This window comes from Lemur catta, chromosome 16 (genome assembly GCF_020740605.2).
Source record: "Lemur catta isolate mLemCat1 chromosome 16, mLemCat1.pri, whole genome shotgun sequence".
In the NCBI taxonomy this organism is placed as follows: domain Eukaryota; kingdom Metazoa; phylum Chordata; class Mammalia; order Primates; family Lemuridae; genus Lemur; species Lemur catta.
In genome coordinates, this window is record NC_059143.1 from 54,341,442 (window position 1) to 54,354,929 (window position 13,488).

General features: G+C 54.3%; 1 protein-coding gene and 1 long non-coding RNA gene across 10 annotated transcripts in view; one reads left to right on the plus strand and one right to left on the minus strand.

Annotated features, from left to right (window-relative positions):
* LOC123621771 (myelin basic protein) overlaps positions 1 to 13,488 on the minus strand; it is a 1,012,103-nt gene that overhangs the window by 85,117 nt on the left and 913,498 nt on the right. For 6 of the 9 annotated variants that reach the window (XM_045527687.1, XM_045527686.1, XM_045527689.1 and 3 more), the window contains exon 1: positions 12,342 to 12,552. The exons of 1 other annotated variant lie outside the window; for it this stretch is intronic. The gene's annotated coding sequence lies outside the window, so the exon portion shown is untranslated. Of the gene's footprint in view, positions 1 to 12,341; positions 12,553 to 12,688; positions 12,709 to 12,987; positions 13,095 to 13,488 lie in introns of those variants that run through there. 2 more of the 9 variants (XM_045527682.1, XM_045527683.1) reach the window with 2 other exon arrangements.
* Positions 3,739 to 6,169, plus strand: LOC123621775. Its single transcript, XR_006729236.1, has 3 exons — positions 3,739 to 4,101; positions 5,423 to 5,495; positions 5,681 to 6,169. It is a non-coding gene; the product is annotated as an uncharacterized LOC123621775 (long non-coding RNA).

Consider the following 13,488-nt stretch of genomic DNA (forward strand, 5'->3'; position numbering starts at 1 on the left):
AAGTAGACGTACAGCAGGGAGGAACACTGCCTTACAGTTATCAAAAGCCATTTTAAAAGGAAATTAGGGAAGTGAGAAAAATGGAGTTTATTGGGAATCTGATCGCAGTCCTTGAAGTCACCACTTGCAGGATCAGCTGACTTTGCAGAGACAGTGTTATCAGAGTGAGGCGGCAAATGGCCAGTTCTGGTGTTCCCAGCTCTGTGAATGACAATAAAGCATTTTCTCGAAGGAAAAAAAGGCAGATCAAACCGCAGTTCATTCATGTCAGGTGAGATTAACCGTGGAAACTTCTTATCCTGGTATCCACAAGTCACGACAGGCGAGACGTGCAGCCTTTGCCACTGTTACGGGGAAGGGACGTTCTCCCTGCAGAAGGAGCAAGGAGGAAGCTGCTGTTGCTCCAAAGTCTGATGCGCCAGGCCACACTGTCATGTCGGGACTGGCGCAGGGAGGGCACGCCTTTCCTCTGGGGCTCTGCGGTCACGTGGGGCCGGTCACAGGAACATGTGTCGGATCCTGCTGGCTTGGTGAGTCTCCATCACGAGCACGTCCTGCATGAGCCCCAGCGCTGGGACGGGCGCGAGCTGCGGGGTGCAGAGAGGAAGTGGTGGGGCCTGAGGAACGGGCGTGCCCAGGGTGACTGCCTTCCTGCTCCTGCCCCTGCCGCGGGCTCTGCCCAGGTTCCCCTTATCTGCAACTGTGATGCAAATGCTACTTCCTGCAGGTGCTGTGGAACCATTGGTTAATATTTTATAGGCCCCTGGGGGTGCAAACCATTAAGTTAGAGGATGCCACACCCCAGCACGGCTGTGCCTCCATGGGCGGCCCACGTGTCCCATCTTCAGTGGCTTCCCCCTCCCGGGCCGTGGCAGGGAGTCATGCTTTTGCCATTACCACGGCCCGTGTGTCCGACATGACCCAGGGCACTGGCGTTGGTAATTAGCGGGCCACGGACACTCTGGGCATTGCTCACTGCAGAGGCAGCAACAGCAGGGCAGAGCAGGGTGTGCTCATTCACCTCCAGCACAGCTCACATTCCTGAGCACCAGGCGTGACGTTCCGAGACAGCCTGCGCACAGGCAACAAATGTGCCGGCCCCGTAAATCTAGGTGCAGCCGTAAATTTACACATGGCCTGGGCCCCAAAGAGCTGCTGTCTGAGTCTTGACTAAAATAAAGCTGATCATTCTGAAAACACAGAGGACAAATGAATTCTAGAGCTGTTGATCTAAAATCTCCAGATTGTAATCAGGGAAAAGAATGCCATGTTGTGGCCACAGACCCCACCATGGGCCCACAGGAGACCTGGCCCAGAGCCTATCTTCTAATCGGTGCCATGTCTTCACAAGGGCAAGCAGCATTTTACTGTGTCACTTCTTTCCAGAACTTTCTGGAACTTTCCAGAAACTTCATATTCTAATCAGGGATAAGAATGCTACTTGTGGTCATCAACTCCACCATGGCCTCGCAGAAGACATGGCCAGAGCTGATCTCCTAAGGGGTCCCACGTCTTCACATGGGTGTGGAACATTTTACCAGGTGAGTTCTTAGCTGTGTGAGACACAGTAGAAAGACAAAGGATGCCGGCAAGTGGCAGCTGTGTTCCAGCAAAGGCGAGCGGCACATCACAGACAGGAGGTGCCATGGAGAGAACTCTGGCTGTGGCTCAGGAAACCTCTGATCGTGGCCAGCATCGTCGGGGGACTTGCAGTGTGTTAGGCGCTGGCTGGAGAGTTCGGACACATATCTTCTTACCTGCGAAGAGGTAGGTGCTATTATTATGCTCCACATTTTACAGATGGTGAAGCTCATGGGAGCAGAAGGCCTATGTAGCCCAAGTCCATGCAGCATCCCGGGCAGGGCCGGGCGGCGGCGCCATGTGTCCTGCGCTGAGCGGAGTTTTCGTGCACGCGTGCGGCCGAGAACCAGCCTGGCACTTTGCTCTTTGGTTTCTCTGCGCATTAGGTTTTGGATTTATTAAGGAAAAGAGCTCCATCGAAAGGTTAGAAGTTCACTTTCTCCTTCATCTTATACCTTTTAATATGTGCTCTGAAGACACAAAATATATTAACAGCATCGACAAAGCTCTCATCCCTCATTTCCTTCAATGTGAAAACTACCCCAGAGCAACATGAAATAATAAAGCATTATAAGAATACATGATCACATTAAGTGTCTTTTAAACTCTGTTATCTAAAAAGTGGTATTTAAATGAATAATTCAGTAAGAACACCCAGAGTACATGGTGTAAACCGTGAGCGTGACTGCCAATCAGCCTGCATTTTGAATTTGAACATTCCAAGAGTCTTCTGCGTGCCATTTAATTGCTAAATATCTTGGAACCTAAAAGATCAACATCCATTCACCAGGCGGTGATTTATTACCTCTAGGCTGAGGCCTTGTAACTTTATTGCCCCACCACAATCAAGATTACCCCAGGATGCCTTTCACGGGATATGAGGAACGCAAATGTCTTGGCAGAGTATAGTCACTGCGGCTTGTCTGATGAAGTGTGACTACACAGGAATTATGATAAAGTGTCTGTCACAATATCTGTGGGAAAATAGTCTCTTATGCGACCCTGATCACAGATTCCAAGTGAGGATGGTCACATCCAAGACAGCGCAGAGCCTGCTGAAAAGAGTGAGCGCGTGACGAAACGGGAAGGCGACGGGTTTGGGGACCACAAGCTGAATCCTAGTCTCGTCCCTGCCCTTGGCAGCGGGTGGCCATGGCCGGTCCCCGAGCCGCCTTTGCCATCCTTCTCAGGACACGGGCGGCATTCCTGCAGCTCGGCTGCCGCCGGTCTGTACAAGGACCTGTGTGCTCCGGACCTCGGAGCCTCGTCACAAAGCCAGCGTCTCCCAACAAGGTTTGCGCACAGCTGTCGGGGTTGTGTGAGCGGCTGACAGCGGATTCTTTGACTTGGAGGCTGAGTCTGAGATGAGAATGACGAAAATTCATTGGAGTGTCTACTAGGGGCCCCGTGCCCGGGCTCACAGCCAATGACAGGGCAGAGGGCTGGATCCCAACACACACGCACACCACACGCACACGCACACCACATGCACATGCACACACGCAGATTCATATACCACACACACACCCGTCCCACACAACTCACACACACCACACACACCATGCACACACATATACATCACACACACTCATGCACACACAACATACAAACATACCACACACCACATGCATCACACACATGCACACGCACCCCACGCACACACACACTGCGAGGCTAGGCTGGAGGACCCGGCCCGGGCACCAGCACTGAGCTCCGCCCGCTGCAGCCTCACAGCAGAGCTGAGTTGGGGCCAAGAGGCTGAAGGCCGCTCTAGGGGCAGGTTCCTCCGGAACAAAGGATGCCCCAAGAGCAAGGGCCAGTTAGCCCCACCCCAACCCCAGGGCTGAGCCTCCTGAGGGAACAGGCCTGGCACAGAAGTTGGGGTGCCAGGGATGAAGGGAGGCAGAGAAAGTCACCGCCACCTGCTCTGCAGACGAGCACCCTCCCCCCGCACCGGCGGGAAAGCTCAGCCCCAGATCCCGAGGGGACAGGAGGACCAGGCACTGCACAGACGCCCTGCAGTGGCCGGGGCAGCCCCAGGCCCACACTGTGCCCACGGCCACCCAGTGTAGGCCCCTCCAGGGCGTGAGGAGGGCCTGTGGTTCGGGAAGAGCACCCCTGTGCTCAGCATACCCAGCCCTCATTCCCGAGGCCTTGGGGAGACCGTGTGGCAACATTCACCCACAGCTCTGGGGCAGGGTTCCAAAGTCCCAGCGCAGAGAACACACCCTCCTGCAAGCCCCGCCTGCTGCTGTGAACACAGACACCTCTGAAACCAGGTCAGTCCCCACAGCAGCTGGTGCAGTGGTGGCCTGCAGTGCCGGGTGACTGCAGACGTGCTACCCACACTGGAGAGGCCCTGGGCGCTTTCTGTCTGTCTTTCTTCCTCCTGGAGGCCCCGTGGGCACTTGGCCTGAGCCTGGCCTGCTTCGAGGAATGAGCGAACACCCTCTGCCTCCCTCCCTCTCTGCCCACGTTTATCCTGGGCTTTCTCTGGGTCTCCACAGCATGCTACGAAAGGTACGTAATCAGACACAAAATCCATCACATCAGCACGGTGCAGAAAACTTCAAAGAGCATGACTAGACGGTTAATCTAAGGAGAGGGTGGGGACACGTGGGGATTTGGAAGACCAGAATCACTGCCCTTCGGGGCTGCCCTGGGTGTCGTGGTGACTAAGAGCAGCTTCCCCAGAGAGGCCAGGAACAAATCCCTGCAGGCAGAACCGAGAGTCAGTTTCCAAACTCCTTCTCTACATGTGCTGTGCAAAGAAGTGACATTATCTCTGAGACAACTGCGTCACAGTCACCTGCACAAAAGTACTCACTGAGATCCCCTCCACCTGCACAAGCAGATGTTGCTGTTCTGTTTCTGTTTTAGAGGTGCTGAGACATTCTGTCCGGGTTTCAATCTACTGTGACATTGAAACTTACTGAAGTTCAATCAGCACACGCTAGTTCAGTGCTGCCGATCTCTCTCCCTCTCTGATCCACTTAATTTATTTATTCAATATTAGGACTATTATCTAATGAGGCTTCAAATATGACATTTCACATTCACCTAAACATGCACGTTCAGGACGGTTGCTTGCCAGGTTTATACTCTTCGATGTTCTACCTCCCTTCATACAGCAATTTTCAGCCCCTCGTCTGAGATGAATAAGGTTAGCTTTTAGTATCTGGTTTAAAACCTTGTCTCTTCAAAAATAAGTCTTGACATAAAAAATAATGATGGAGTGAAAGAATCATCATCTCCCTTTTAAAATCCCAACACCTTTCATACAGCAATAGAAAATGATGTATTGGAGCTGAGCATGCATTTTGCCTGTTTCTGAAACGTAATCTGTCCTCTTCATGATTCCAGGAAGATAACTGCAGCCGGCACTTACACTTCATCAATCTTGGTCTCAAGCTATCCCAAGATTATTACATTTTCAGACACCAGAAAGAACCACAATAAAAATAACCCAAACACACTCTTCCTCCACATACACACACGCACAGAGAAACCTATCTCCTAAAAGATCTGAGAATCACGTTTGCTTATTTTATTAAATTACTGATCTAATTTATCTGTTCTTTTAAGCTGAATAAACGTAAGCTGAATCAATCCTGCCCCAGTTCCTTAGCTGGCTGCTGTTGGTGGAAAGCAGATTTAGACCCAACTTCTGTAAAATTCAGGCTGTTTTGATGCATCAGTTGGGCAATGACAATTAGAATCAGCAGAGGCCACGTGTCTGTTTATGCCACAAATATTAGGACTATGCACGAGGGAACATATTAGGGCGACTACATCACATTTGAACAGTTTTCCGGAACATAAGTATGTAATCTGTAAACAGAATGCTACCAACACTGGAGGAGAGGACCGTGGCTTGCGAATGCTGTGCAGTACAGGAGACAGCAAGAAACAAGGTAAGAAAGCAGCTCCAGAAAGGAGCCGTCTACACCAATAATGAGCTGGGAATTCCAGGAAGAGTCCTGAGCAGATCCGGACAGGACCTGGGAGATGGGCAGGGAGCTGGTGGCACGGGGACCAGGTGGAAAGTGAACTGGGGCACAGAACTGGACAAACGTCACAGTGTATCTTCCTCTCCTAGGTGCGATCACCTGCGTCAGGAATTCTGCGGCATGTTGTCTGCACGTTTTCCAGGGCACTGAGCAAATACTTTGCCTTGGAAAACTTATTTGTGGACTTCTCAGTTCCCTAATGAAGTGATAAGCACTTTAAGGACAGGAATTATGTCTATTTTCTCTTGCTGTGCCCTGCAATGTATAGCAGAAAACTTTGCACAAAGTAGACAGCCGATGAATCTTTTAAAAGTACTCATGCGCTCGCTCTACGTGGTGGGAAGCCTGCAACGTGGCTCTGTAATTTCGGCTTTGACAGCACGTTTAGCAAACATGTTAGGTTTCCACTATGCAAGAAACCAGATGAGGAACGTGAGTGACTGTAAACATTCCTCAGCAGACACAGTAGCACTCATAGGCAGGAAACAAAATGTTACTGTCTAAATGCAAAGCAAGTATCAAAAGTGCATGATACAAATAAAAATATATTGTCAAAGTAACACTTTATTTTAATTAATGGGTCACTCTTTCTAATGCAAATTGGGTTTATCAGTGAAAAGTAAAGAATTTCCTGATCGTATTAAAGCACGTTTGTGAGCATCTGTGTGGTTACGACGAGCTGTGGAAACCAGACACGAGCGGCCACTCGCTGCCTGTTTCCTTCCTTCACTCGGAGCAGCGGTCCTGAGTTTACCAGGAGCTCGTTACAATACAGGTGCCTGGGCCCGAACCCCAAGCCTGTGGTGTGGCCTGCCGGAGGCGGGGCCCAGGGCTCTGCATTGACATGAATTCCCAGCGAAACGTGTGCAGGGGGCTGCAGACCCCCCGTGAGAAACACAGGGGCCAGCTTGCCCCTCCCCGGCGGGAAGGCAGGACAGCCAGGGCCTGCTGGCCACCGCAGGTGCTTTGCCGGGGAGGTGGGTACCCAGCCCCCAGGCCTGTTCCATCCTGCTGGGAATTCAAACTGACCCAGGTAGGTCTGTTTTGTTTTCTGAGCGTGCTGCCCTCTCGGGATTTAGGGTTCCTGATCAGACTCCGTGTGAAACACAGTGCGTCTGAGTGGGAGTGTTTCCTTCTCTCTGTGCAGCTGGCGGTCAGCCCGGACCTGGCCCAGCGGCTCTGCCTGCCGTCCGGGGAGGAGTTTCCCGAGCGCCGTCCCTCCCCGGCACGGGGCTCTCGCTCCTGCCTGCAGGGCAGCAGGGCAGGCGCTCCCACCTGGAGGGTGGACAGGGCTTTCCGGGAAGATCCCTTGTCACTGGACACCCCAAAAGGCGGGGCTGTGACCCTGCAGTGCTGCTGTCCCTCAGTGGACAAGGCCATCGAGCAATGCCAGGTGGACACACGGCCCCTGCACTGACACTCACCATTCCTTTGCAAATACTTTAAGGCTCATCACCCTCTTTGACAAAAATCCAACCTGAGACACTTCAGCTCTATCTGCCGTGAGCTCCACCCTCAGTCGGCCGCGAGCCTGAGGCCAGCCAGCCACTCTCTGTCCTCGCTGTGCCTGGCACGCAGCAGCCCCCACGGACGTGTGAGGCGGGTTGGCCAGGCAGAGCGAATGGTGCTCAAGCTGCGAAGGAGTCAGCGTTTCCCGGCGGGAGGTCAGGATTGAACGTGGACCACTGACCAAAATAGAACCTCAGGTATAAATGAAATCAAGTTCAACCCTACTTTCAAAGGGAAAGTCCACCCCGGTCACTAGCTTCTAGAGAGCTTTAGAACTGCGAGATAAAAACCAAATCCAAGCCTCAGTTACAACATGAGTCGAACCTGATGTGCCATTAAAGCTAGTTCATTTAATGAAACTTCCTGAATTGTTATTTTAACTATTTTTGAATTTTACAACTTATAATTCATACCACGGAGAAGCATTTCATCCTCAAGAAAAATAACCAGGAGGCCCCAGAAACTGGTTTCCTGGAGGGAGGGGCGGCTCCAGGCCCGAGAGACTGTGGAGTGGGGGAGGGGGAGGGTCCTCTGTCACGCTGCCAGCGCTCGCACCTTGTTACAGTCAGCCCCACGTCCCCTGTGTGTGTCCCATCACCTTCGAAAGAAATGCCTCTACGTTCACGCACTTGAAAATGGTGAATGTGTTCATAGCTACGTCTTTCCTTTAAAAACAAGCTGTCCTGTTGCTTTATTTGATTTTTTTCCGAAGAATCGTCTTGTTTCATTGATTTTTCCCTACTGTTTTCCTATTTTCAATTTCATTGATTTCTGCTCTTTTTGTTTTCTTCTTTCTGCTTCCTTTGGATAGATTTAATTATTCATTTTTACTCTTGAGTTGGAATTTAGATTGCTGATTAGAGACCTTCCGCTTTTCTACCCTGAGAGCATTTAGCTCTCTGAGTTCCCTCTCAGCTCTGCTTAGCTGTGCCCACAGTCTGATGTGTCAAGGTTTTGCTTCTAAAAGAAGGAAACAGACTAATTCCCATGAGCAGGATCCTGGATGGGGGGGTGAGGTGGGGGTGTCTCCCAGGCCCCGAGGAAACCCCCTTTCTCTGGCTCCCCAAGCCCCACCTGCCCCACCCCTGCCTCCAGGCCCTTCTCTCTCCCCTGTGTTACTTGTCTCTTTATAAATTTCATATATAAGTCTCTAATATAAGACTGAATCTGTAATTTGGTTAATCACTTACAGGGAATAAAACTTCATTTTCCTTTTGTCTCTTAGAAAATTGGTGAGCTAAATGTTAATCCCGTCACTCTTAAAGAGAGTTAATATAAAAATAAATCAGCTAAAGTATTGTTTTTGGTCACCTCCACATGTTTGACCCCCCCTTTCCTGGGACACCCCTGGAAGTGGGATGGGGACATGGGGATGAGGACACCAGGGGCTGTGGATTTGGGGGTGTGGACATGGTATATGGACATGCACTTACCATAAAGCTCAGCAGCTGCACTCTGGGCATTTATTCCAGAGAAAAAATGCCAGTCTCAACAGTTACCTATTGTATGGCTCCATTTCTATAGAATTCTTGAAAAGATGGAATTGTAGAAAATGTGGAGCAGACGAGTGGTTGCCAGAGTTTGGGGAGGGGAGCAGGGGCAGCTGGCCAGGCCATGAAGGGTAGCACGAGGTTACTGTGACGAGACTGTCCTGTACCTTGATGTGCTGGTGGTCACACAAGTCTACACAGGTGATAAAATTACACGGAACTAAACACACACACGTTTGAAACGAGTGCATGTAAACTGGGGAAACCTGCAATCTGAACGAGGTCGGTGGACTGCATCCGTGCTCACTTCCCGGTTGCCAGGCCACACCACAGTTTTGTGCGACGCCATCGCTGGGACAACTAGAAGAAGGGCCATGAGACCTCTGTGTGCTATTTCTTACAATTGCATGTGAATATGTGATTATCTCAAAACAAAATTTTAAACGATTCCTTCAGGAAGCAGCCATTGTGCGTGTCCTGTGCACACAGAGTGGCCGTCCCTGGAGGACAGAGGTGGAAGTGAAACTGTCTCAGGGTGCGGCCCTCTTCAGCTCTTCTAGAAGATTCTCTAAAGAGTCCGCTCCTGTTTACAGTCCTACTGGCAATAACGCGAGCTCTTGTTTCTGTCTTTTCCAGTATTTGCTATAGTCAGAATTTAAATTTCTTACCAGCGTGGTGACTAGGGCAAAGTATCTTATTGCTGTTTTAATTTTTAGTTCCCTCACTACCAATGGGGGAAGCCTGTTCGTCCTCTTAGGCGTCCACCTGTTTTTCATAGCAGTGCCGCAGACCTACCCCGTGTTGTTCGCGGAGTCCAGAACCAAAGAACATTCAGACCTACATTTTTGCATTTTAACCATTATCGAGTCTGGGGCATTTTTAGTAGGTTTGGAACATGCACCTGCGGTTTCCGCTGGGCACAGCTTGAGGAGGCTCCACCTGTGGGCCGCAGCTTCGGTGCCCGCCTGGGCGATCCAGCCGCCCTCCTGGCCGGCCTGCCTCGGGACATCTGCCTTTGCTCAGTAAACCCCTGGCATGCATCTCCCACTGGCTCTGCTTCTCTGGTGGAAGCCTGCGCACCACAGATTTACAGAGATTCAAAATCTGCTCAGGAGGACGTTCCAGCTGCTCAGCTGGCAACACTCCCACCCGGCTGGTGCCGGGGCTCCCACACGGCTGCTCTCCCCTGAGGGGCGGCTCTGGGGGCTCCTTCAGGGGCTTCAGCGGACCAATAGAAGTGTCCAATGACCATTTATTTAAAATCATACGAAGTGTATTAGAATAGTCTTTCCTTCTTTATTGACAACTGAGAAAGTTAAGGAGAGGATGATAAAAGCAAAGGCAGACGACAGTGCCCTCAGGGCTGTGTCATTCAAAAAAGGAAGCGCGTTTTGTTGGGCATCTCCCTCAAACTTCAACCACCGACCGCTATGGGCGCAGAACACTCGCTCACGGTGGAACTGAAAATGAAAGAGAAGTGAAGGGCACCTTTGCTCGGTGTCCCGTCCAGCAAGGCCACGCCAGGCAGCAAGCGGGAGCTGGTGGCAGATGCCCAGACCGAATCCCGCCTCTTCCCGGTTGTGTGCCCTTGGGGTAACTTAACCTCTCGGGGCCTTGTTTCCTCATCAGTAAAAAATGAGGCTATTAATAGGACAGTGACATCAAATGAGAGCATCCTGGGCAGTTAGGATATTATGTGAGGAGACAAATGGCTCTGCGGAGAGAGCCTGGCAGTTTGCAAGTGGTCAGTAGATGCCTCCCAGTAATAGAAAAGGCATGGAGGCAGCTCTAACCTCAAGTGTGTCCTATTTTAAGGAATGTAGAGAGAAACTAAAAGTCAAACAAAATAACCTTCAATTAACATTTAAAAACCAGGCGGAAATAGATTGGTCTGTTCTTTCTCAGCGGTCAGTGGGGACCCCAATCCACGCAAGCCACCACCAGCAGCCGGGGCTGTTAAGAGCTGATTGTCACCGTCACCGGAGCAGCGACACACCAGATCTCAAACAGTCTCTCCTCTCACACTTCCTTATCTTTCGGCAGAATTGTGGTTCTTTAGAAGGATTTTCAAAGCACATTTAAACCAAACAGCTTTTGTTTAGCCCTGAGTTAACAGAGGCGGTCAGTTCAGAACAGCTAAATCCTTGGGAGTTGCTGTACCAACATTCACAATAATCTTTAATGGGATTCTTTTTTCCTCAGGTTTCTATTTATTCCACTTTAAAAAAAAAAAAATCTGCTGCTGTGCACTTTCCCTTGGCCGTAGACACACGCACTGCCCGGCGGGGGTCTCCTTACAGCCCTGGCCCCCCACCCACTAAGGGGCAGCTCTGCTCCAGGCAGACGTGGGGCATCCGGACCACCCCAACCTCCCAGGAGGCCCCTCATCGCTGGGAGTGGCTGCAGGAAGCTCTCGTGCAGGGCCATGCCTGATTCAGGACGGTCCCCTGACTGTCTGTAAATTGTCTCCCTGACCTTGGCGAGATAAAATGTCCAGCGCACACAGGTCTTGGATGGGACGCCCCCTAAAGTTTCCTGCCTCTGAAAACCTCTCTTTCTACTCCGGAGTCCTGTGGCCAGCCAGGCAGAGTCCCCCCGAACGCGGCCTACTACCCTCCTAGCACGTCCCTGCAAGCCCAGCACCTGTCACCCACCGGATACACCAAACACGTGTTGCTGATTCTCAGGTTGTTGCAATGAGAAAACAACAAGGAGCCAGAATGCCTCTTTCCTGCCAGATTCTCACTGGGATCCCCAAGAAACTGGAACCTTTCCCCAAACCTCTCTCCACCCTCCAAATCAGGGGGCTACAGCAGAGGCTGAAAGAAGCGAGGAACTGCCACGAGGACGGCAGAAGACCTAGAGTGACAGCAACAGTCACGCAAGCCGATTTGGTGGGGGGGGGGGGGGTCACAGAAACCGGCGCATCTGGCCCAGGACTGGAGTCGCCCAGGAGGTGCGCGCGGGGCAGACCCGAGCAATGCGGCCACAGCGCGCGGCACGGGCGCCTCGGCAGGCAGGTGGCCGCAGGTGGGCTCAGGTGGGCTCAGGTGGGCTGCCCGCGCGCGCCCAGCAGAGGAACAGCAGACAGGCCCCGCGAAAGCGGAAGCCGGGACAGAGTCGTCGTAGCCGCCCTTGTTGCTCAAAGGGAAACTGATTCGCCCTGGGGGAGGGGCGGCGCGATCAGCCACTTGGCCCCAGGTGTGCAATTAGGAGGATCTCTCAGCCGGATGGATCCCCCACCGCGCCGCCCGTAGGCTCCCACCAGCAGTCTCCGCGCCGGCCCAGCCGCGAGCGACCTCTGTTGACCGGTGTCACTTCCCACCTCTAAACTTTCCCCCACCCCCACGGCCGGGCGCTCTGTAAGCGACCGGGGCTGCCGGGTTTGGCCGGAGGCCACCCCTGGAAACCTGACAGGTTCCAGTCCCCGCCGCTGTAGGCCTGCGTCTACACCCGCGCCCACCCCCTCGCGGATAGGATCTGGGTAGGGACGTAGTGTCAGGTCCGGGAGGCCACTAGGCTGCCACCTGCCCGGCCACCTGCGCCGGTGACCAGGTGAGCCCCGTCCCTTCTCGGCCAGGAAAGGGACCCGGAGTTCGGCCGCGGGAGGCGCGCCTGCCCCCAGCCTCGCTCCAGTTCCCCGCTCCCCGCCCCGAGCCATCCCGCCCGGTCTCTGCGGTCCCCGGCTCGGAGGGGCGCGGAGACAAAGACGCCAGAGCCGCCCCTCCCGTCCCCAGCGAGGATCACCCACCGGCTCTGTGCTCGCTGCTCCGAGGCCGAGGGGCAAAGCGGGGTCCCAGGCCGTGTTCTCACGCCCGGGCCCGGGAAGCTGGTCCCTGCGCCAAACTCGGGCAGCGCAGGGGCTCTGTGCCGCCGGCGCCGCCTTCCGGGGTCGGGAAACTGGGGCCGCCAGGGCCAGAGGCTCGTCCTCGCTGGAGCGCGGCGGCGGTGACTGACGGCGCAGCTCCGAGGGACGGGCGCGCACCCCGCTTCCCCGCCCCGCCTCCCGGGCCGCCGGCCAGCCAGGTAAACAGCGCTGGCTGCCGGCAGCCCGCCCCACCTGGGCGCCCGCCCCGCGCCGCACGGGAGCCGGAGGACCTGGGGGCGGCTCTGCCCACGTGGATCGGGGGACCCGCGGGGACCCGCGCGCACGGTCAGCCCTCGGGGGTGGGGCCGGAGCTTCGCCCGCTGCGGAACTGGGATCTAAGTTGCTGCTTGTGGAACCTTTCCTCGTGGCTTGGTCTCTGAACCTGCCCCGACCAGGCCCTCGACCTCGCGGGAGGGATCCGAGACGGCGTCTCCTCCAGGCCCGTGGCACAGCGCGCGCGACTGAGGCCCACCCACACGCGACCCGTCCGGAGGCACACCGCCCCCTCCGGCTTCATGCCTGTCCTCACCCGTCTCTGGCGGTCCAGCGGACGAACCTGGCACAGGCCAGTGCCTGGGTGCGCAGGGTCCAACTCCAGGCCGGTCCTCCCGAGGTCCCGGCCTCCTCTTCCCGGACCAGAAGTAGGATCCAAAGTCCTGCGCACAGGTGCAGGCTGTAGAGCCCAGCGCTCACGTGCTCAGAGGGGAGGCCTGCGGGAAGGCCCCGCGGCGGGGAAGGAAGGAGGGAGCCACCTGGGCGCAGGGAAGCACCTGCGGGCTACGCCGTCCTCTGGATCACGCACAGAGCTGGCGGGGAGACGGTCTGGACTCCAGGCCTCCTCCCGCTGGGGGAAGAGTAGGAGGTCGGGGAGACATACCGAAGGGGACCCCGGTGTTCTTGTGGACCTAAGTCCCCAGTCAGGAATGGGTCTGATGCGACAGGGGACCCACAGGGCATCAGAGGGAAGATGCAGTCGCTCCTGCCCCTGGGCCACCCGCAGCGCGGGTTCCAGGCTGCCCAAACCGGCCTC